The following is a 24,021-nucleotide window of genomic DNA, read 5'->3' as shown; positions in this document are numbered from 1 at the left end:
ACTGGTTCGAAAGGCTACTTGGGGATGGTTCAGACATTTTGGAGCTCTTTATAATAAAAATGCACACAAACAAACTGTGGGCTGATGGAAACTAGGCTTAAGCAGCTCAGCATCAGCGACCAATACTGCAAAAAAAAAAATGATATACAGTACAGAACGAATAAGATTTTGCTTAAAGTACTTACAGTATGTGTGTACATAGACATACTTTGAACATTTTATAGTGGTAGAAATATTACTTATTGGGAAAAACAAATTTATGATTCTGCCTCCTGCGATGAATTGTTTTTGACTTCCAAGTGGCTCCTATATCACATACATAACTTCACATTGCTCCAGCTCCATGACAACTGGTCAGACAGCACCCACTTTGGGAGTACTTACACATATCTTTTCTGACAAGTCATATGCAATGTTTGATGTTGTGTTTTTGTTATACTTTTTTTGACTGCACAGGTAGATTGTGTTTCCTGCTGGACAAAACAGCCTGCTGAGCATCCTTAAAAACTACTGGTACAGTTGCAGTGTTGTCAGGCAGAGACCACCAGCCCTCAGTTTCACTCTCTTTATCACCGGAACACTTTTCGGTGGCGCAAATTCCTGGAGCTGCCCCTCTCATTCACCAGACCTCCAAATCACATCTCTTCTTATCAACCATAACTAGAAGCTTCCTCTCTCTGCTTCCTCACCCAGATCTTTATTTCTCCGAAGTTTCGTCCAGATATTCCAAATGTCATGCAGAATCCCTGTTGTTGACTGGCTCCCGAAACCCTGACAGCCTACCTCCAGGTAGATAGTAGGAGCCCAAACTGATTCCCTGCACCCAGTACTTGGCTTTTTTTTTTTTTTCTATTTGTAGGAGGAGAGCATTCACCCCTCCCAGTAGATGAATTCTTTGAGGACAAAGTGGATTTTGTAGTTGCGGACAGCACGTTGTCCTGTCAGAGTGATGGGACAGTGATCTCAGGAAGGAATCGCACATGCTTGTCGATATCAGCTTTCATGTTCTAATCGTTTGTACTTGAAAGGGGGCATGGGCGACCTTGCCAACTCATGTCTTCTGCACTCTCTCCTTGCCTGAGGAACCTGATGTGAGTCTTTCTGATCGTGAGATGGTTATTTATAATTTGCCTACAATAGTGTCTCTGCCAGCTTCAGGCAGCTTCAGGTCTTGATCATGTTGCTATCTGTAATGTCCCTGGTGTTCAAGTGTGCCACAAAGGGGGGAACTTTTCCTCCTTCCATACCACTGATAGAGACTGCTTGGGCATGGCATGGTGTCATATAGGTTGCCCTAAGCAGGAAGCTAAACCAAGCTTGAGACATCTTCAACAGTTTGGCTCTGCCCTTGACACCTCATCCACCGTGAAGGCTTTCAGTTTCCTCTTGATCTCCTATCGCTGCTTGCCGTTCTTCTGCCCGTTCGAACAGGGAAATTTGTGTTCCTCACTGGTACGTTGTAGATCGCAGACTCCTTCAGGTCCAGAACCATCCTGACCTTCTCTGATTTTTTTTCTGGGTTCAAATCTTGGCTCAGGCCCTCTGTGGAGTTTTCATGTCCCCCCTTAATTTACAAACACATATGCTATATTCATTGGAGACTCTCAATTGTCCATAGGTGAGTAAAAGAGTGCTTGTTTGTCCATATGTGCCCTGCAATTGACTGGCAACCATTTCAGTGTGTATGCCTCCTCTTACTCAAAGTCAATAGGGATAGGCTTCATCTCACGCGTGACCCTATGTAGGACATGAAGCATAGAAAATAATTAGATGGCATTCGTTCTTTTATATCTCTTTGTTACTTATTTTGTCGAAAGACTTACTGTAATTATAGAAAAAAATTAACTACAGTTTGTGTCAACTTGGATTATTAAATAACACCATAAAATATGTTTTATAATTTCCCACTCAGTGTGGTACACAAACACCATGTATTAAAAAAAAAAGAAAATACACCTAGCTATTGTTCCCTACCTGTGCAGACTCACTGAGAGACCACTTAGTCTTTACTACAAGTGAAATACGATGAGGATGAGTACACTAACAATTCCTTTGCCTACTCATCATTAGTATTCACCTTTTATTCCCTCCATTTACTCATCCATTGATTATATTCCTTGGGGACCAAGAATGACCGGCAGAGCCTCTGAGAACCAAATGCTGTTTGAGGTCAAAATGAACGGATGTAATCATTTCGCCAACTTGGTTTACGCTTTATCTTCTTAACTTCCAATTCCTCTTTATGAATCTAGTCTTTCGCTTTCCATCCTCCCGCCCTTGTTCCCACATTTCATCCTTCACCACATTTCCCCCCATGCCCCACTCCCTGCAGACCACTTCTGTCCTGTTTAGGTATGCATCATCAAGTGCACATTTCGAGATGTCAGAGAATTGATTGTTCCTCCCTCACCTTCAGCTCCACCTTGCACCTTTTTCCTCATCCCCCTCTTTCTCTACCCTGCAAAAAAAGGAAATGATCCAGCTTTTTTTTATTCATCTCGTACTGATTCCTACAATTTTTTGGGGCATGTCAATCTTGGCTTTGTTGTAGTCACCTTTTTCGTATAGCTTTGCTGATTTCTGTAGTCATTCATTAAGGCAGACTGATTATCTTTTGTGTATGAACAACATAAGACATTTGCAAACATCTTCTTTTACTTTGGAAAACAATGATCAACATATTCCCTTTTTTCTGCTATGTAATGGATCAAACCAGTTAATGAATCAATCGATTTATGGAAATAATAGTCAGTTTACTCTACTCTATTATGAAAATAATTATTAGCAGCCGTAGCATGAATTACCTTTAATTGATGTTGGTGAACCTGAAGAAGCCTCAGAAGTGAATATCAAACTAGTAGCACTATGCATTAATCAGTACCCAAGAAGTAGCTCAACATCACCTCCTCCCGTGTAATATTGCTTAATTGTTGTTAATTTGGTAATCATTATGCACACTGACAGGACCAAAATAAGGGCATGCAAACTCCTCTTGGATCCTCCACATCCTGGTCACCACATATTCCAGCTCCTTCCCTCAGGTAGGCCCAATCGAACAATGCAAACTAAAACCAGCAGACATTCCAACAGCTTCTTCCCTCTTGCCATTAACTTCTTAAACAGTTGACTCACAATTTCATTGTAACATGCTGCCAATTTTGCACATCTCTGTCGGGACACTTCTATGTTATTCGTACACTCACTCGTACACTATATGCATACTGTTGTTGATTACTACTGGGCACTCGTGTTTGAGAACTCCCTGCACCATTTGCACAATCGTCACTGTGCCAGATCATTGCACTATTGGTCACTTTAAATTGCTCTAAATTGCTTGAGGACTGCATCATTTGCACAATTGCCACTCTGTCAGCATCACCACACTAGAGGTACACTTTCATGGCTCAATGACTCCCCACACTTGTGTTTTTTATGTCCTAAATTTATATTTCGTCATAGTAGCTGTTTGTCATCTTACTAGAGGGGCTCCAACTATCGGAGACAAATTGCATGTGTCTTGTAACATACTTGGCTAATAAAGCTGATTCTGATTTTGATTCTTATTAACAACACCCAAAAACAACAACAATAATCGGTGAATAAACAGTTATCGTAAAAAAATATTTTTGAAGATATGTATTTGTTTATTCAATTAATCGATGGAATGATCAATCGAATAATCTATTCTAAAAATATTCGATTAGGGACAGCCCTAAATTGAACCTTCATGCAGTATTAACATTTCTGTGTTTTTGAGTTTTTACTTCCAGTGCAGTAATTTTCTTTAAAATTATAAACAAAACAAATGCAAACAAACAAACTGTGTCTCTTGCAAAGTGTGCATGGATAGAGGCAAGGCTTGACTAGACAAAGTCTCTCTAGCATGTAATATACAATGCATTATATACATTTCTTGAGTTCCTGTTACTTTTATGTTATGTTTCTTTGCTATGTGGAATACATTTTAATTATCTCACTCCCCTACCCCATTTCTCTTTTAATTGCTTTGCACTGTGTAATGGGATACAAGACCCACAAATTAATGGACTACTAGTGAGTTGTTGGGTATTTCAAATATATCACAGCAACATTGGGATAATAATTTCACAGGGCATTAAAATACAAGGAGCATAAAATTGCTTTATTTTGAGGTACGTGCTCAAGAAATGTCAATAACGATCCCTTCATGTACAGGAAAATACACACACTGACAAAAATATTCAAAAACTAATATACAAAGTGTCTTGTCAAATACGAAAGAAAATAGATACAATTAAAGGAAAACCCTTACTTATTCCTGTCAAACTGTCAAGATTTGTCAAGATTTTATAAAGAACATAAAATAATTCCAATTGAATTAAATTTGTTCCAGGGAAACTGTCGCCACCATAAAATTAACTGTCTTAACTGACTTAACTGTTGTACAAGTGTAAAAATGCAGTGTTACTCAGTTGATAATGAATGATGGTGTAATGTGGTGAATCAAGGATGGAAGTTCACTGTATAATACAAAAAATAATAATAATAATTAATTAATTAATTTAAAAAAAAAACACAAAACGTGACAGTTGATCGCTTCAATTGTATCTTGTCTTGCCTTACCGTTCAGACAATTTTCCCTTATATGACATAAGATTTATGAATGTGATTTTATTAGTGAAGGCTGAAGTCGTTGCCTGTGATAACATAACAACGGAAAGCAAAAATGATAAGTTATGCAGCGGCGTTAGAACCTGTGTTGTGTCCATCTGTTTGTGCAGAGATTCCATATATATAAGTATTGTTACGAACATATTGTATATAAATTCGAAATTGATTCAAATAGACGGTGAGCTGTGTTAAAAAAATCTCCACAGCTGACAATGAAGTCATGAAATCTCACATTTTCTGCAGTGGTATGCAATGCAAGATCATACCACCTTAGGTGGCCATATTTGGCGCAATGGTACAATGACATCACGTGTCCCCACTGTTGACTTGGTTCCAATAGTTTCTTGGAGTGACATATAATGCCTTTTCATCCTTTCCAATTCAAAATGGAGTGCATCCTCTAATGACAACACTGAGAACCCATGCATCCATCCATTTTCTGTACCGCTTATCCTCACAAGGGTCGCGGGCGTGCTGGAGCCTATCCCAGCTATCTTCGGGCGAGAGGTTGGGTACACCCTGAACTGGTCGCCAGCCAATCGCATGGCACATATAAACAAACAACCATTCGCACTCACATACACACCTACGGGCAATTTAGAGTAATCAATCAACCTAGCCCGCATGTTTTTGGGATGTAACTGGAGAAAACCCATGCAAGCACGGGGAGACCATGCAAACTCCACACAGGCGGGGCTGGGATTTGAACTCTGTTCCTCAGAACTGAGAGGCAGATGTGCTAACCATTCTTCTACCGTACCTCCTAACACTGAAGACGTTTCTAAAAAAAAAGAAAAGAAAAGAAAACCTAAATAAATAAGATAAAATATATTATTAAGCCAGAACGACACTAATTTGCTGGCCATTTGGCAGTTGCTAAGACTAATAAACAGTAAAGCCAATGTTTTTGCTCAACTTTATATTGATTTTATCAGGCTGATTGGTATCGGACGATATTTAGCATTTTATGCTGTTCGGCTGATCGGCTTTAATGTCATAATTCGCCGCAAAAGACATTTACTCCGTGTCGCCGCGCGCACAGTATATTTGAATCCAAAAGCTAGTTTATTTTTAGCCTTGTCGCATGTCTTTTGACGTAGTCCTGTAAATATCTGACGCCCAATGAAGTTATTTAAAAAAAAAAAAAAAAAAAAACATGTCGGCGGTGTGGGACAGACAACACGTCTTGAGACAGGCAAAACGAATGCCCGGATCAAACTACAAGACAAATTTGCTCTTTCACGATTACACTGTCAGATTACTGCAATAAAATCTTGTATTCCGATACCACCACATCCCATTTTTTACCATCATTGGGCTTTATCCTGTCAACACAAATGAGACCGGATACACTCGTTACCGTGGCGACGACAACAAGAGTGGAGCGCGCCGAAGGTAATATAAGGAGAAAATGGGGAAAAATGTGTTTTGGTGGTCACCGGTGCTCAGGACAGGAGATGACGTTCGTTTAAGGCTTGGTTGAGGTATGTTCACGTACTTTTAATACAATACGGCTCACAAGCAGGCAATAAAATGTTATGTAGCCTAGCAAGCGACTGCTAGCACTGACGGTTGTACGTAAACATGCTGCCGTTCTGTCAAATCATGCTCTAAAGTTTCGGTGTGGGTGAAGTAATTTAATTAAAAATAAAGTAATTTAATTACAGTAAGTTAGCAGCCATTATTTCTGTCACGTTGTAATGTTGGTTTGACCTGACTGATTAGAATACACGATCTGACTATAGCAGCGATTACCAACCTTTATGGAGCCAAGGAACATATTTTACAATAGAAAAATCTCACGGCACACCAACAAACAAACATGTCACAAAAAGTGGCTACATTAATTACTGTATTTTAATTTAATTTACTGTATAATCGAGCTAGAAACCAGCTGACTAAAGAAATTAACATTGCAAAGAGGAACTATGCAGCAAAGTTGGAAAAACAGTTTAGCGCAAACGACTCTAAATCAGTCTGGCATGCATTCCAATCGCTGACTAATTACAAGCGACGATCCCCCCAAGCTGAGAACAATAGCACACTAGCCAACGACATGAATACCTTCTACTGCAGATTTGAAAAGAACAGTTTCACCTGCCATCTGCCAGTGGATTTACAGCTTTCTGACGGGCAGGACACAGCAGGTCAGGCTGGGGGAGGCCACCTCATCCACACGCAGCATCAACACTTGGGCGCCCCAAGATTGTGTCCTATCTCCGCTGCTCTCCTCTCTCTACACGAACGACTGCACCTCAGCGAATCCGACTGTCTAACTCCTGAAGTTTGCAGATGACACCACTGTCAAGGCCTCATCAAGGACGGTGACGAGTCTGCATATCAACAGGAAGTGGAGCGGCTGGAGCTGTGGTGCGGCCGACACAACCTGGAGCTGAACACGCTCAAGACTGTAGAGATGATCGTGGACTTCAGGAGGCATCCTTCGCCACAGCTGCCCCTCACGTTGTCCAGCTGCCTTGTGTCAACCGTCGAGACCTTCAAGTTCCTGGGAATTACAGTCTCTCAGGACCTGAAGTGGGTGACCAACATCAACTCCGTCCTCAAAAAGGCCCAGCAGAGGATGTACTTCCTGCGGTTTCTGAGAAAGCACGGCCTGCCACCGGAGCTGCTGAGACAGTTCTACATAGCGGTCATCGAATCAGTCCTGTGTTCTTCCATCACAGTCTGGTTTGGTGCTGCTACAAAAAAGGACAAACTACGACTGCAACGGACAATCAAAACTGCTGAAAGGATTATCGGTACCCCCCTACCCACCATTGAGGACTTGCACGCTGCCAGAACTAAGACAAGGGCGTGCAAAATGCTCTCGGACCCTCCGCACCCCGGTCACCAGCTCTTCCAGCTCCTTCCCTCAGGTAAGCGCTACCGATCAATGCAAACTAGAACTAGTAGACATTCCAACAGCTTCTTCCCTCTTGCGATTAACTTCTTAAACACCTGACCTACAATTGCATTACAACATGCTGGCAATTTTTTGACTTGAGTTCGGTGTCACATTTCTGTGGGGCCAATTATGTATTACTCGTGCACTCACTGTAGTTGTCTCGCCATGCTGCAATATTTGCATATACTGGCCACTCATGCCAGAGTAGCATCTGCTCCATTTGCACACTGATTGAGGAGTATCTGTAACATTTGCACAACCAACATTGTCCCAGATTATCGCACTACTCGTCACTTTAAACCGCATACACTCCTTGAAGTCTCAGCGCCCTTTGCACATTGGTCATTGCACCGGACTATTGCAATATTAGTCATTCGAACTGCTCTAAGTGCTAGAAGACTCTGCATCTTTTTGCAATTGTCAAAAAAAAATAAAAAATGTACCGGCATTACCAGATAAGTAGCAACGCTTTATTGCTCAGTGACTCTTTTTTGTCAATGTCTTTATGTCTCAAAAGTGTTCTCTGTCAATTGACTGTCTGTTGTCGTACTAGAGCGGCTCCAACATACCGGAGACAAATTCCTTGTGTGTTTTTTGGACATACTTGGCAAATAAACATGATTCGAATTCTGATTCTGATTCTGATTCATTTGTTCTGTCTGTCACTATACCTCTCTGGCATAAATAGAGTTATACAAAGATACATTATTGTAAATATATTTTTTTGAGCAATTAAGTACACAAGTATATACAGTAAATGAACAGGTCATTTAAATAGACAGATTCCTCCATCTTGTGATCGGATCGGTCATCGGTTATCGTTTTTTTAAACTCGCTGATCGGTGATTGGTGATCGTACCCAAAATTCCTGATTGTGTAAAGCCTAGTTTTTGCTAAGTTTTTTTTCCCTCTCAAAGTGACTAAAATCCCCTCTGGAAGCGAGTGTAAACCGTAACCAAAACAACAGCAGAAAATGGTGGCTATCCTCCCCAAATGTAACTTAACACATGACAGTTACAGAGCGATAGCACCCCTTAGCACCACATGGTGACCTGCATTAGCGTAACGAGATGAACAGTGAGGATCATAGCACTATGGTTTCTGCTCTATGTTTAGTTACAACAATGATGATAATGCAAATGCTACAAAACTAATTAATTGACAGTATAGAAGGTTAATTAGCCTAATCATACTGTAATTCAAGAGATTCTTAAGGCAAAAAATTAAAATTTTCAATGGCCAAGTCAATGACCTGATCTTAACCCAATACAGAATCCTTTGTACTTCCGGCAGCTCCATATCGAGCGACTCAGAATGTGACATCAGAATGTGAGTGAAATGTCATGCAGCGTAGTTTTAAATTGTGACCACTCAAACTTGGATCTTTCAGCCCACTTCGAACTTGAGAAAACACCTTGCGGTAAGTTGCAGATGTTTTTGCTGTCGTTTTGGCAGTGCATCTGGCATCATTGGCCCTCTTTTATGGTCATAAATCACTGTAAAACTTGCTTCTTTAAGATTACGTGCCATGCTGTAATCTCTCTCTCTCTCTCACTCTCTCTCGCTCTCTCTCACACACACAAAAGTGTCAATAAATCTGGTCAGCAAACACCTTCTTCATTCAGTCATTTTAGTGAATAAATATCATTTTTCTGTAAGGCCCTATGCGTGTGTTGTTGTTTGTTTGAGGCACTTAAAAATTTAAATGGTGGCAGGTGTGTCTGGCCATATGTTATTAGTATTAGTGTTTTTTCATTTTATTTGACATAGTTCATAGTTCCTTTTTCCATTATGTTCATGACGGGCTATTACCCTCAAAATACTGGCATTTCATTTTCCCATTGTTGTCACTCATTCAGTCCACACTAGTAGCCACCTGCAGCTTTCAGCCAACAATCTCAAAAACATGAAAACTTGTTGCTTAAATGTTTTTATCATTATTATTTTTTTGAGGAATTAAAACAAAAACAGGAGTTTGTCCTTAATGTGCAAACAAAAACCTGTAACACAGTATGACAGTAACGATGTTGAAAGAACATTGAGAACTTTGCATTCCTAGCAGCTCTGTCTGATTATATGATTTTTTTTGTTTTTTTAAAATCTGATCCAGTCTTATATTACAAAACAAAATAAATGCCATATTTTGACAGTGTGATCATACAGTGTTTTAACTAAAGCATTCTAGTCCCATAATTTTCCTAGCAAAGAACAGATTCTCTCCCATTTAAGGAGTGTCCATGAAAGCACCTCGCGCATGTAAACCTGAATAGCAGCCGTATCCCTCTACATATGAAGGCTCGTATATAGTGTGTCCGGACGGGTTTAGTCCTGGAAGTCCCAAACAAAACCTGGCACAGTACTGTACCTGAACAAGTTCAATGAACGAAAGTTTATTGAAATAGTTAATATTTTTTGCGGACGCGAACTGAACTTAGTTCATTCCTGCCAGGTGAACGTAATTAAGAACAAGGTTGTTTTAGAACAAGGTACATTTTCATTCAAGAGTGTCAGATTTGGTTGAAGACTTCCAGGAAAAAGAAAAAACAAGTCTGAACACACTATATACAAGCGGATAAACGCTGTATGTGGCAACCGATTCAGTGCGGCCAAGTTCCGCCATTCATGGCAGGCACGTCGCAGCTGTGTGAGGATGTGAGATGCGTTCTGGGAGACGGCGTAAATGGGAGTGAATGCGTTCTTCGGTGGTTCTTTTGTAATACAGTAAATAATTGTAGAAATTGATTAGGCATACTACGAAAATTTGTCTCAGTATGCTTTAGTTTAAACTCTGTACGATCACACAAATTATAACAACTGTTTTTGAATATAAGAATAAATGAAAATTTTGTTAATATACTCAGCCAGAGCTGCAAGGAATGTAGTTATCCATGTCCTTTCACCATTGTTCCTGTCATACTCTGTTGCATGTTTTTGTTTGCATATTTAGGACAAAAGTCCTGTTTTTGTTTTATTTCCTCATTTAAAAAAAAAAAAAGACTTCAAGTAACAAGTTGTTTCTCATGTTTTTGAGATTGTAGGGTGAAAGCTGCAGCTGGCTAGTGTGGACTGAATGGGTGGCAACAATGGGAAAATGAAGCCAGTACTTTAAGGGGAATAGCACGTTTGCAAGATATTTAGAAAAAAAACAAAAAAGAACTATGAACTAGATCATTTTTGGAATGGTGAACTTAGTTCAAAATTTTGAATCATGAACTATGAATTGAACTAGTTTATTTTTGGAACGGCGAACTGAACTTTGAACTAGTTTGCGTAGAAAAATAACTTTCCCAACACTGACTTGGCATTCTTGAATGAAAGGCACTTGAGCGCCTTCTCAATTACGTTTATCAGCCAGAAATGAACTAAATTCAGTTCACGTTCTACCAAAATATGAACGAGTTCATGAACTTTCATTCATTGAACTTGTTCAGGTACAACGCTGTCAATCTCATATTGATTGCATTATTTTAAATACTTTATTACATTATATTACCGAACAAATCCCATGGAAATTTTAGGTTTGCTGCCATTATTGCCGTGCTTGTGGAGCATACGGCAACAATCCAGAGGCTATTTTGTGCATCACATCAAGCTGGATTAAAATTTCCAACTCATCACACTTAATGATGATGTATGTTTCAAACGCTGGAGTTGTGGCCATTTGTTTGGTGGTAAGACATGCCAAAACACATGTTACCAAGATACCCTCAAAGTTTTATTGCGATTGGACAAATGGTCATTGAGTTGTGGCCAATTTGCTGTAAGACCTGCCAGCGCAATGGTATTGGCCAACGGCGGCAATGTTACTTAACCAATCTTCCGTAAAATTTACAGACTTGTGCATGAACCTCAGTACCAATAGAGTAGAAAGAATGAACATTTCAAATGAGAAAATCTTGGGTCTTAACATAGTGTGGTGGATTAATTAGAAAAGTAATAGTAGTGTCCATGCTCATGCAGACACTATTATTACATCACACATAACATAATTCATATCATATAAAGTACAACAAGCGAAATCGTTGTTTAAAACAGCATTACTACTGCAAGTGAAGAAATAGTGATGTAAAAATCACTTTAAGTTCACTGTGACTTAATATTAAGGCTTAGGTTCACCCGCCGGGTGTCAACATGCTGAGGGCGCTCTTTCCTGTGAGTTATCTGAAAAGGTTTTCTTTTTCTGTTAATCAATTTTAGGAAAATGTTAAGTCCTAATTTTACATATAATTTGCCACTAAGAGAACATGTTGCCCTTTTACAAACTTTCCAGCTCCCCCTTTCAGATTTATTAGAAACTAAAAATGCAAGGTCCCCTGTGTCCCATTGTCCTGCACACACAAACAAACATGCTTCTCCAAACTGTTTAAATAACAAAATCAGGATTGATTTGATTTGCCTCGGTGAATCGTACAGTAAATTAAATCTAGTTTGCTTCTGAATTATACCAGGTAGAGGGGGTTTACCTGTCCTCTTTTACTACATCGAAACTGTAGCAAAAATATACACATATTTGGGCAAACAAAAAGACCAATAAATTGAAATTGCCTCAGAATTGAGGGATGCATTGTTCAATTATGTCTCTTTGGAGAGGTGCACTGAGACCTTGCCGAAATATAATAAAGGCTGAAAATAGTGTAGCGGGCTGTTTGTTCTGCTGTTATTAGCCCTTCAAAATAAGATGATGTATTATTTTTTGCCAATGCAGGAGAAGAACAGTGTGATTTTGACAGAGAGGATAAGCTTACTTAGTGTGAGAAAGCCATATAGGAGAAATTTAAAAGTGTAATAAAACAGATGGAATAATTTTGCTCTCTGTCTTCTTCATCTTCCCACTCACAGCTGCCACCTCTGCAGGAACAGAACATCTTGTGCTCAGAAGTGACATTTCAGAGTTTGCCTTGATGAGACGTAGTAAGACCCATTTAACTGAATGAACATCACAACATTTCACTTCTGGGAGGGTGTCAAGTCATATTATTATTAGTAAAATATAGTGGCATGAAAGTCACAGGCTTTACCGTTTACCATCATGTAATGTATTGTTCTCTTCATCTTCATTGACATTCATTTTTAACCATTCTTCACGCTCTCTCCTTTATTGTCATGAATCTTCCACGTCCTGGCCTCATTTTATTCCTTCACCGTTACAATATTTCATCTTCTTTATCATCACGAGCACTGTCTGTGCCTCTATCACAATACCTACTCTCATTCCTACTTAAACATTCAAGTTACATTTTCTTTATTTCCTCCTCCCATTGACCTCTGGCTCCACTCGTTGTTTTCATCATCACACTCATCATCTCCCTAACTATCCCAGCGGTGCAGTTTTTGTATGTGTGAGAGTGCACGACTTTTTAAAAGCTTTATGCTAATTCAGCTGAAGAGAGAGACCAATTTCAGAAGTGCTTGGTAACATTTTATTATAGCTCATAAACCCAAGGTCAAATGTCTCGGAAGAAGAGGCAAGAGCATCATTTGGAGCAGTATGGTCAATTTTCACACTGCTTTAGCTCCTTTGCTTCCTGTTCGTTCATACACACGCAATGCTCCAACTCAACATAATTATAGGAGAATTTCATAGGAAGTTGGATTAAAAGTCAAGTACTACAGTGGTGTGAAAAAGTGCCCCCTTCCTGATTTCTTATTTTTTTGCACGTCTGTGACACTTAAATGTTTCCGATTATCAAACAAATTTAAATATTAGTCAAAGAACTAAACACAAAATGCCGTTTTTTTAATTGAAAGTTTTTATTGTTAAGGGAGAAAAAAAAATCCAAACTTACATGGCCTTTTGTGAAAAAGTGATTACACCCCTGTTAAAACATAACTGGTTTATTGTACCTGACTTCAATTTCTCAAGCCACACCCAGGCTTGTTACTGCACCTGTTCTCAATCAAGAAATCACTTAAATAGGACCTGCCTGATAAAGTAAAGTCGAACAAAAGATCCTCAAAAGTTAGTAATCGTGCTGAGATCTAAAGAAATTCAGGAGCAAATGAGAAAGAAAGTAATTGAGATCTATGTGTGGAAAAGGTTATAAAGCCATTTCTAAAGCTTTGGGACTCCAGCAAACCGCAGTGAGAGCCATTATGCACAAATGGTGAAAACAGAACAGTGGTGAATCTTCCAAGGAGTACCTTGTTTTCCCTCTTTGTTTTTTGTAAATTAATCCTTTTTTTTTGTTTTCCGGCACTCCCACCTTGCCTCCCTGCTTCCCTGCAATTGGGTGCTCCACTTCCTTGCCTCCAACTCCTTGAAAACCTGAACCTGACAAATAGACCAATCTGGTAAATCTATCATGCCTAAAACTGATATGATAGCGGGCAGTCAAAAATATTGACTAATCAGTCCTTCAAGCACCTCAGTGCTTTAGTCACAATCATAAACTCTGAATCTGAAAACTTGAGAGCCGTGATGTACTGTAGATGTTGCTTTAGCAGGACTATTATCAGCAGATTACATTTCTCAATTAAAAGAAGGGGGGGAAAAAACAATTGAACAGTTGAATTGAAGGTATTTCTTGGTGACTTCATCCAGAGACTGCCTGTCAGTATAGTGTTCGCTGTGCTTTTGGCAGTGGTTCACTTCTACCTTTGGGTTTAATTCAAAATATGTATATATTATCAGTGCCAGAATCGGGATATTGAGGAAAATCAAAGAACTGTACAGTCACACTTTATGGGATAAGGTGTTCATAAAGTCTTGTATCACGTAACAATTGAAAAGATTTTCCTGAAAAAAAAATAAGTGTAACATTTATATTATTTTCGTTGTGAATTTACAATGTTCAACCTTCAATTCAAGTACCAGAGTACTATTATTTTAAACAAAACAAAAACATCATATAAGACAAAACTAACATCAGTAACACAGTGAGTTTTGGTCTATTTGTTTTTAATTACAATTATGGCAGCAGAAATGTCAAAACCAGTAAAGCAAAATATTACTGATCAGCACTGATGCACATTAATATTATCGGGGCTGCTAAGGCTTAACAAAGGTGAATCAATTTATAATAGTTTTTAATCATTTCTACCTCATGTGCGACATTCACCAATATGTACTGTCAAATAGAATACTTACTGTATAAACCTGCAAACATCTTTCTGGCTCAATTTGTTTAGACTACTGCAATTTGTCCTCTCATTCTTCTCCCTCTTTTCTCGTCTCTGCAAAGGGGTACCGTATTTTCCCGACCATAAGGCGCACTGTATTAAAAGGCGCCGACTCAGTTACGGGGTCTATTTCTGTATTTAACACATACCTAAGTATTAGGTATTATTGGGCGCAGGCATGGTAAAACGCTAGCTTAAAACCTATTGTAGCATGCATGCACGCTAGCGTATGTTTTTAAAAAGGCAGCAGGAGCAAAACTGAGTTCGGTTGTACTTTATTGAAGTATTTAACAATGTACTCACGTTATTTTTTGATCAATCCTCATCTACAAATCCATCAACATCCTCATCTTCTGTATTCGAAATGAACAGCTGGGCAAGTTCGCCATTAAACACGGCAGGTTCCCTCTCGTCATTGTCGGACTCAGTCTCGTTGCCATGCGGCTCCTCAGAAACGATGCCGGCTTTTACGAAAGCTCGAACAACAGTGCAAGCAGACACGTTAAGCCAAGCATCCACAATTCATTCACAAATTGTGGCGTAACTCACCCGGCGCTGCCTCCTCGTCTTAGTAAAGCTGTGTTTGCCATCTGTCATCCATCGCTCCCACGCCGCTCGCAATTTCACTTTGAACGCCCTGTTTACACCGATGTCCAGCGGTTGGAGTTCATGAATCCATTGCTCGAGTTGGTCCAACTCGGGCTACCTCGCCTTGTTTCCGCGGAAACTCAGCTTCGTCTTCTTGACTTGGCGAAGCTCGTTTTCCTGATTCCTCCACTTGCGAACCATGGATTCGTTGATCTTGAATTCTCTCGCGGCTGCTCGATTCCCATGTTCCTCCGCATAACTGATAGCTTGCAGTTTAAACTGTGTTTTGTAAGCGTGTCTCTTCGTAGGTGCCATTTTCGAGGGTCCTTAGCCAAACCGATGTTGTTTTGAACAATGCACATACCGGCGCTATATGCCTACTGGGGGCGTGCCTTTAGCGTCATCTTTCATGCGCACCCTTCCCCCTTTAACGGCCGCATTTTGTCCTCAGTCACGTCCACCTTTCCTCTATATAAGCAGCGTGTCGGCAGGAAATGCTCCCAGTCAGTCAAGCGGAGCGCTCATCGAAGTCACACGACAACATTTACAGATTTTGGAACTCGGTGCACACATAAGGCGTGCCGCAACACAAGGCGCCCCGTCCATTTTGGAGAAAATATAAGACTTTTAAGTGCGCCTTATGGTCGTGAAAATACGGTACTTAAAGGGATGCAGATTCCCTGCTGCCACACCACAAGAAGAGGCAACATACTTTGCCGCCTTACACTGAGAAGTGTGCCTCTGTGTGTTATTTATGTTACATATGGCAGTTCCTTTTGTCCTTTGCCTGCATCCCCTCAGTTGTGCATTACATCTACATTATTATGTATATCATATCTCTGTTTGTGTGTGTGTATGAGAGAGAGAGAGAATAAAAATATTTTCATGTTGATCTTCTGTAAGGGAAATGTGTGTGTGCGTGACATTTCACTTTTCAAAGGTGACACCAAGACAGCATGGTACTCAATATTAAATGTGCTAGAGAGATGGAGGCTGTGAGAAGCTGAAAAGAGTGCAAGACAAGTGAGACAATGTAAGAAGAGACAAATAGTACTGATAAGTAGGCCGTGTGCCATTTCTTTTCCAAGTGATCATTTGGAAGCTCATCTGCTAAATGGGCATTTTGATTCTCCAGTTGCTGCCTTCTCCTAGTTCTTATTATGCTCACGCCTAAAGCACAGGTACTGTATCATGGCTCACATGTTATGCTGCTGAATCATTTAACACGGAAACAGAAAAGAGTTCTAGGTGAAAACTCTAGGACTCATCATCTCCATTCTTGTCATCTTTTACTCCTAGAAGACCAACACATGGGCTATTGGACGTGTGTTTTATACTCTATGCAGTAAAAATCATTCTACTTCATACAATGTAATTCCCCCAAATGATTGAATATTATTGTTATATTTTGCATTGCGTGTTTAAATGCCAGCATTGTTGGCTCACTGTAAGATGGATGGATTCTGTGTGGAGTTTATTCTCCTGTGCTTGTGTAGGTTCTCTTCAGGTACTTCACAATCCTCCTACAGTCCAACGATACATTTTGGGTTCGATGAAGACTGTAAGGGCCTGATTTACTAAAGGTTTGCATGTGCAAGAACAGAAACTTAAACGCACCCGAAATTGCATTTTCCAAATGGACAAGATTGTTGCAAAGCTTATTTTGCACATTCTGGGATGAGTATATGCAAACAGATTAAAACAGAATCAAACACAAAGTCACACAAGAGAGGCACATGCAATCCAAAGCTCAATCAACCAAAAAATGGCTTTTATGCAGTTACTGGCTTCCCCAAAATGATTGGAGCAAAATATTTCTAAGCTGTGACTAAATCATATTTTTGGCTTCCCCTAACACTTACAATTCTCCCACTTCAAATTTTATTTTGCGCCTGCAGTGCTGTCCCAAATGTTCCATGGTAAAAACCACTACACCTACCTAAAGTGCAAAACCCCTGTTTTAGATACGGAGATCACTTTTACACCGGCTGCCGACAGCGCACGCAATATGTTAGCTTGAGTGAATGCACAATTTGGCGCCCACTATTTTGGAAAGATCGCAATCTTAGTAGATCGTGCACAATACGTGAAACTGAACACATAATTTAGCGCCTGCCATTTGGGGTCTTAGTAAATCGGGCCCTAAATTGTCTGTGTACTGTGAATGATGGCGGTCTCTGTGTCATCCATGGTATTGATGGGTGATCACGACATTCAGACTTCTACAGGCAGGAACCAAATGTCTAAGTATTGCCACCATCAAAATCTAAATAAAAATACATTTCATAGATTTACGCATTACACTGGAGATTGGAAATAAAAGCCAACCACACCAATGATACACTTGAATGACCTTCACTTCGAATAAGTAATGTAAGCGCTGTTAAATAGTGGGTAAATTTGCATAATCATGAAAAAAATATTCAATATCAGTTTTCCGAAATATTTATTTAGGCAATTTCTTCCAAATCCCTTCCCATGCATAGCTTCCTCTGTCTTTACCCTTGTGGTTTTGTTTGCTCTCCATCTACTTTGCACTTTATTCTACTTCATCTTCCCTTCAGCTGGAGACCAACCACACCAAAGCACCAGGACCAGCCTATTTGGGCCACAGTACAAACACACTCACTTCCAGTGCTCTCAAATAACAACTCAATGATATTGTAGGTGTTCAGGCACTCCAAGGAAAAGCTTCAGATGAGATATATGTCTAATTAAGGTCTCATCTTTTTTTTTTCCATCTGAGTCAAATGGAACTATAATACATTCTTCTTTTCATCCTCACCACTTATGAAGCCTGTTTGTCTTTGGTCCATGTGGGCTGAGGGCTTTGTTTGATACTGCTAGTGTGTAGGCAGGTAAGAGGAGGTGTTGTTTATGGGTGCACATTTGAGAATTCATGACACTGTATGATAAGCCACTATGAGCTGTGAGATTTGTAAAAATTGTATATTATTAATAAATAACGTAAAAATTAATTAACGATCTATCTATAAGTACAGCAATATGGAGAATGCAAGGTATGAAATAAAATCTAATCTATTGCTACAGGTATGAATGAACTGAAAATAAACACACACAATAACACCTAAAAAAACAGGTATAAGGTCGTAAAACAACAGAAAGCTTTATTCCTTTATTGGAACAGAAAATGTGCAGTAATGTAATGTAATAAAGTAGCGAGAAGGACGTATGTCTACAAACAAGGGGTATACAATTACAAATAATTGGGATATACGGTAAAAGTTCGTCCATATACCCCAAGGCAACACGAGCAGTTTATTTCATCATTTGAAGTTGTGTCGTAAAGTGGTCTATAACCAAGTGATAAAGGAACAACAAAAGACCCCCAAAAGTGCACGCTCATTAACTTCAGCCAGTGCCACCGCAACACAGTCCTCCATTAAAGATACTCTTTACTACGCCTCACCATGTGCCACCAGCTCCCAGAGACATCAGAAGACACTGGAAGCTGTGAGATTTGTGGTAGCGAAGGACATGTAAATGTAATGTTAAGTTTTGGTGAATCAATAAGTACGAACATTTTGAAATCAATGAATAATCATATTCATTCATTTTGATTTCACCACCAATCCAAATAATCGTGATTATTATTTTTGCCATAATTGTCCCGCTTCGTGTCAAGTGTAGGCATTGCGGTGTGTCTCTTTTCCGGCCTGACGCAATGGACCAGACCAGACTAGAATTAAAATGACAGCAGCATTGCCAATTTTGTGTCATATGTATCTCTGCAATGAAGGAACTCAGCACATTTTAAAGATGCATTTTAGATGCTTTTTGTGCCCCCTCAGCTGGTAGCCAGCAGACAGAAGAACTGAGCACAGCCAAGGGCAACGTACAGTAGTCAGTCCCTTGCCCATGACCCGAGTTGTCAAAAACTCCCTGTATGTCTTGCCATCTGTTACCTGTATGTAACACCTGTACCTGTACCTGTATGTATGCACAGTTACAGCTTAGACCAAAATGTCAGCCCATGTAGGATTTAAACTCAAAACCCAATTCTGCTCTTTCTGGGATGGGAACTACAAGTGGCCCCTGTGTCTATTTTAATTGTAAAGAAAGTAATCCATTTGGACTACATCCTGAATATATGTTACAGTTTTGCCTGGTGTAATGGGGTAGTTGGCTTTTGTTGTTGTTTGCTTGTTTGTTTTTGGCTGCAGGGTGGATGGTTAGCACATCTGCCTCACAGTTCTGAGGACTGGGGTTCAAATCCCAGCCTCGCCTGTGTGGAGTTTGCACGTCTTCCCCGTGCCTGCGCTTGTTTTCTCTAGGTACTCCGGTTTCCTCCCACATTCCAAAAACATGCGTGGTATGTTGATTGAAGACTCTAATTGTGTGAATGTGACTGCGAATGGTTGTTTGTTTCCATGTGCCCTGCGATTGGCCGGCGACCAGTTCGGAGTGTACCCGCCTCTCGCCCAAAGATAGCTGGGATAGGCTCCAGCACGCCCGCGACACTTGTGAGGATAAAGCGGTACAGAAAATGGATAAATGGATGGATGTTTGTTTTTGTTTTTACAAACAGTTGTCTCAAGTTGTACACAAGGTTCTGTATCTGCTTTATGTCCCCATATATTATTCTTGGTCTGCTGAGATTTCATTTAGAATACAGTATATACTTATACAGTATACATACACGTCATGTATTTCATTTTTCGTCTTTTATTATAACCATATAAGCTGTTGAAACTTTAAACTAAACAGTGAATAACCTTCAAATGCATTTGTCACAAAAATAAAGCTGGTGCAACTTTTGGATAAGTGGCTGGCAGCTGTTTGCTTCAATCGCTTTTCATGCTAAGGTGGCTGCTTATTCACTGTTGAGGCAGAATTGAATTAGAATGTATGTCAACAAAATACAAAAAAGCAATGTGTAAAGAGCTCTGTGGTGGCCCTCTGCTGTCTCAAATATCAGGCCCCAATCACCCTGTGATTTTGACTTTGGCATTTAGGTACCGGTAGATTTAGTGTTTTACAATTACATCATAATTACATTTTTAATATTTAAACCAACACTACTACAGCGAGCTTGACTTTTTCACAACATCCACTGAGTTTTCAATCAACCGTGAACATTTCTTGGTTTCTCAAGGATCACAGTCCAAATGAATTTAATCCAAATCACAACAAGAAATTGTATCAAATGTTTTGTTCCTTTACAAATAAAGAAAAATAAACCTGAGTATGTTAAAAAGTGTCTCCATTCTTTACAAACTCAGACTGTATGAACCGACAAATATTTACAAACAACAAATATCACTGAAGTTAAATGACACATGCAAATGAGTCACCTTTTGGCGAAATTCACTGTTTTGAACTCAAAATAGGCCATTTACATGAATCATCTAGATCCTGCTTTGGATAAGTCACAGGAGTCCAGAAAAACACTTCCGCTGCTTTTGCTGTTAAGAAGTAACAATGACCTAAATGTCGCTCGCTCATTTTATTAATCAATTATTGCTTATTTATCAGCGGCACGGTGGACGTCTGGTTAGAGCGTCAGCCTCACAGTTCTGAGGACCCGGGTTCAATCCCCGGCCCCGCCTGTGTGGAGTTTGCATGTTCTCCCCGTGCCTGCGTGGGTTTTCTCCGGACACTACGGTTTCCTCCCACACCCCAAAAACATGCATTAATTGGAGACTCTACATTGCCCGTAGTCATGACTGTGAGTGCGAATGGTTGTTTGTTTCTATGTGCCCTGCGATTAGCTGGCAACCAGTTTAGGGTGTACCTCGCCTCCTGCCCGATGACAGCTGGGATAAGCCCCAGCATACCCGCGACCCTAGTGAGGAGAAGCGGCTCAGAAAATGGATGGATGCTTATTTATCAACTATTTCGTGCGCGAGACTACGACTTCGACTTCCGCATTGAGCGGTATCCAATCCAATTTAAGCGGTAATGATGTTTAAGTCTACTTCAGCAATCAAATGACACAAGAAAGTCTCATGACCTCACACAACGTCTTCTATTGGGCTTCCCGGGCATCGGTATTGACACTAGATAAGCCAGCTTGGCTGATCGTCGTGCCTACGTTGCCACCATGTTGGAAAGGTCCTCGTTACCATGAAGGCAACGGCACGCTACTCGTGTTGACATTTAGACGAACAAAAACAACCGCTTTCATGTATTGTAGTATTTTACTGGCACTGTCTGCCCAAACGTGGATGTTTCAGCTCACTTATACCTTTAGAAAACACCGTGCAGTAAATTGCAGATGTTTTGTTTCAGTTTTGACTGTGCATACACACACACACGCAGCAACATCAGAATTTGCACATTCACATTTTCTTTTCGAATTTATTTATTTATTTATTTATTTTTTTAAATTGATGTGCATGCTGTGGTTAAAAAAAAATCAGCAGTTACTCAGTATTTACTCAGTACTTGAGTAATTATTTCACTGTGTACTTTTTACTCTAACTCAAGTAATTTTTGGGAGGACTACTTTTTACTAGAGTCACATTAATTTCAAGTAACAGTACTCTTACTTAAGGACAATGTTTGGCTACTCTGCCTACCTCTGAAGCGGACATCCTCTATTGTTACTTTTATGTTTAAGCAACATTTTTGCTCATCAGATCAGCCCGTGTCGTATTTGTGTCACTGGTCTTTTGTATTTTCGCGTTGAGGTGCTGCGGGTCGTGGCCCTGGTTGCGGTCCCAGCGGAACCAGCGAAGCACACGTAACATCGCCGACAAGAGTTGATCCGCGAGTACATCATGTATTAATTAGCAAACGCGCCTAGAATTATCTAATTAGTTTACGATGTTAATGTTAAATGTATTAAGCGACGGAGCGATGTTCGGGATTATGTCACAACACAGAATGAACTAACTTCATGTAGCCCTCACTGGGCAGTACTCAAAAAACCGTTGAACCCTCAGTTCACTGGGGGGGAAAACCCAAACCGATTGTCGTAGGAACGAGCCCTCAAAACGCGCACAGCGACTGGATCCCGTAGCGTCGAAGCGGCAGCCCGGTGGCGTTGAGCAGGCAGGACCCGTGGCGTTCAGCAGACAGGACCCGTGGCTTTGAAATAGTAAATCCGTTCGCGTTCAAAACAGTCCAAGAATCCGTTCGTGTCCAAAAACAGTCCAAGCATCCGTTTGTGTCCAAAAACAGTCCAAGCATCCGTTCGTGTCCAAAAACCAGGTGCAGACCCCGCCAAAAAAAACTCTCTCCCTCTGGTCCCGCATCTCCCGCTCTTCCTCTCCACGACTCACCTCCTTCCCCCAATCCCATTGGACCACCACCCCTTCAATCAATCATTAAAACAAAAAAAAAACCGGAAATGTTCACAGACCCCTCGGGACGCAGGACACCCCAGTATCCATCCACACAAAGAACCAAACAAACTTAACTAGTTTTCACAACAGCAATTCAAACAAATACAGTTCAACACATTTTAGTCAGTACACTACACTCTCCCCCCACAAAAAAAAATTTGTCATGCCCTCATGACATGTATAACAACATAAACTTTTATGAACAGGATAAACACTCCCCTCTCAAACCAATCCACTTATAAAAAATGCTCTTGTACCTCAAAGGTGATGGAGATAAGCCATATGTCTTATCATCAACCTTAGCTCGAGAGACAGTATGAGTACTAACTGCCACAGAGCTTGGACTCCCTAACAAGTCATAGGTTAGTCGGGTAGGAACCCTTTTCAGTCTTTGAGGCCGTCGTGCCTCGTCTGAACTCTCTGTAACACTGTCTTGTCTCGCAGTCGTTACATCGAATGTCTGTGCTTCAGTGTCCCTTCCAGTATCAACAGTACTTTCAAAAGTCTCATCTTGCACTACGGATCCATCGTCATCTGTTGCCGCAGATGCCTCAACTGTAACCTCATCCATCTCTTGGTTAATTGGAGGGACAACTTGATCCAAATCCATGCTGACAGGTTCTGATTGAACAGTTTCCTGAGCTTCCGGTTGTCTTGACTCACATATGGAGTGATAATCATACCACACACCCATTTCATCCTCTTCTGAGTCAGATGCAGACTCAATCTTTTCAACATGATCAAGCGCTGGTACACCAGAAAGATTACAGTTTTCAGCCCTCTTTGCTTTGAGTCTTTTGCTGGCTCTCCGTTTGCGTTGAAGTGTATCTTCGTTCTTTTCCACATTCAATTTCACTTCCTGTCCAATGGGCAGAATGTGATTTCGGTGCAATACTTTGTTAGAGCCTTGTCCGTTCTCTGGCTTCAACTTGAACACAGGCAAACCAGGGAGTTGACTCTCCACAACGTATGGTGTAGCTTTCCAACGATCAGCTAGCTTGTGTTTTCCTTGCAGTCCAAGATTTCTGATTAACACCCTGTCACCAGAGACTAATGGACAGAAACGAACTCTCTGATCGTAGCGTTGTTTGTTCCCTTCATTTTTTTTTCTAGCCATGCTCTCGGCGAGCTGGTAGGCAGTCTGTAATTCTCGTTTCATGTTTTTGACGTATTTCAGATAGGACTTGGTGGATGTACCATCACTTGAGACTCCAAATGCCACATCTACTGGCAGTCTAGCCTCTCGACCGAACATGAGAAGATATGGCGAGTGGCCTGTTGACTCATTTAGCGTGCAGTTGTATGCATGCACCAGCTGACTGATGTATTTACTCCATTTACTTTTGTCCTGCGCATCAAGAGTACCGAGCATGTTGAGAAGAGTTCTATTGAAACGCTCAGGTTGCGGGTCACCCTGCGGGTGGTAGGGTGTGGTTCTAGACTTCTTTA

The 24,021-nt window shown here is 40.4% G+C and overlaps 1 long non-coding RNA gene across 1 annotated transcript in view; it reads left to right on the top strand.

Moving 5' to 3' along the window:
- The first annotated feature begins 5,830 nt into the window (after positions 1 to 5,830).
- The window catches only part of LOC133475861 (uncharacterized), a 22,299-nt gene continuing 4,108 nt past the window's right edge, over positions 5,831 to 24,021 (top strand). The window contains exons 1-2 of the long non-coding RNA XR_009787953.1: positions 5,831 to 6,134; positions 12,395 to 12,466. This is a non-coding gene — a long non-coding RNA (uncharacterized LOC133475861). The remainder of the gene's footprint in view (positions 6,135 to 12,394; positions 12,467 to 24,021) is intronic.

The sequence above is a fragment of the Phyllopteryx taeniolatus genome, chromosome 3 (assembly GCF_024500385.1).
Source record: "Phyllopteryx taeniolatus isolate TA_2022b chromosome 3, UOR_Ptae_1.2, whole genome shotgun sequence".
NCBI classification, from domain to species: Eukaryota; Metazoa; Chordata; class Actinopteri; order Syngnathiformes; family Syngnathidae; genus Phyllopteryx; species Phyllopteryx taeniolatus.
This window is presented reverse-complemented; position numbering and strand designations above follow the sequence as displayed.